Source organism: Propithecus coquereli, unplaced genomic scaffold, assembly GCF_000956105.1.
Source record: "Propithecus coquereli isolate 6110/MARCELLA unplaced genomic scaffold, Pcoq_1.0 Scaffold49, whole genome shotgun sequence".
Lineage (NCBI taxonomy): Eukaryota > Metazoa > Chordata > Mammalia > Primates > Indriidae > Propithecus > Propithecus coquereli.
This window is the reverse complement of record NW_012150729.1, coordinates 6,041,097-6,042,549: the sequence shown is the minus strand read 5'-3', so window position 1 is coordinate 6,042,549 and position 1,453 is coordinate 6,041,097.

Genomic DNA, 1,453 nt, shown 5'->3' with positions numbered 1-1,453 from the left:
GAGAGAAAAAAGAAATTAACAAAACAGACCACAAATAGAAAATGAGGTCATTCTTGAAAAGTTTAAAATACTGATAAACTCTGGTGAATATAATTGAGAAAGAAAGAGAAGGCACAAGTATCCAGTGTCAGGAATAAGGAATGGCATAGCACAATAAATCCTTCATATGTTAAAAAGTTAAGAGGAAAACATTAATAATTTTCTGCTAAAACATTTAAAATTTAGATGAAAGAGATAAATGCTTAGAAACTACTACTTGTCAAAACTAATAGAAAAAATAAGAATTCAGAATAGTTCTATAACTATTAGATATTTAGTCATTTATATAAAAACATTTCCACAAAGATAACTAAAGGGCCTGATGGCTCTACAAGCAAATTTTATCAAATATTAAATAAGAAACAGCACCAATGTTATATAAACTCTTCAAGGAAAGAAAAAGAGAGAACGCTCTCCATTTCTAATGAGGCCATCATTACCCTATGCCAATATCTCGTAAGAATATTATGAGACTGACGCTGCCAGCTGCGCTAAGAGGGCGACAATCATAAGAGTATTATGAGAAAGGAAAATTAAAGGCCAATCTCATTCATGAATGTAGGTGCAAAGATTTGTAAGCAAAATATTAGCAATCTTATCAAAAATATATAAAAAATAATGAGTAGGGTTTAGTGTATGAATGTAAGTTTAGTTTACCATTCTAAAAAATCAAGATGATTCTTTAACAGAATGACAGAAAAAAACCATATAATCAACTCAGTAGAGGCAGAAAAGTGGTTTAATAATATTTAATATCCATTTGTGATAAAAATTCTTAGTAAACAAGGAAAATGAGGGAACACCTCCCCCTTATCTAATGAAGAATGTCTATGATAAAGATATGAGACTATTGTATTGAATGTCTGTTTGAGATCAGAACTAAGACTAGGATCTGTGCTATTGATAATCTTGAAGAATCACAAACTTGAAGAAGAAAAATAGAATGAGAAGCCTTGCTCCACCAAATGTTAAGACTTGTCATAAATGATAGTAATTAAGGCAATGTGATATTGGCATAAATATTGGTAAATAAACCAATGGAATAGAAGAGAAAGCCCAGAACAGACCTATGGATAGATGGACAATTGAATAATGACAAAGGAGGCACTGCAAAGTTGTAAAGGATTATAGTTAGTATGAATGATGCTGTGACATTACCTACTTATATCTAAAAAAATGAAATGTCTTCTACTCCTTCACTCCATAAGAAAAAAAAATCCATCTTGGATGGAGCACAGATTTAAATGTGAAAGGCAAAACAATAAGTTTCTGCAATATATAGTGAAAATTTTCTAAGCAGGATATTAAAAATATAATCATAAAAAAGATGGATACATTTGGCTATATACTTAAGAACTTCTGGTTATCATAAGATACCAGTATGAGATCTAAACTGTAAGACCCGGAATGGGGG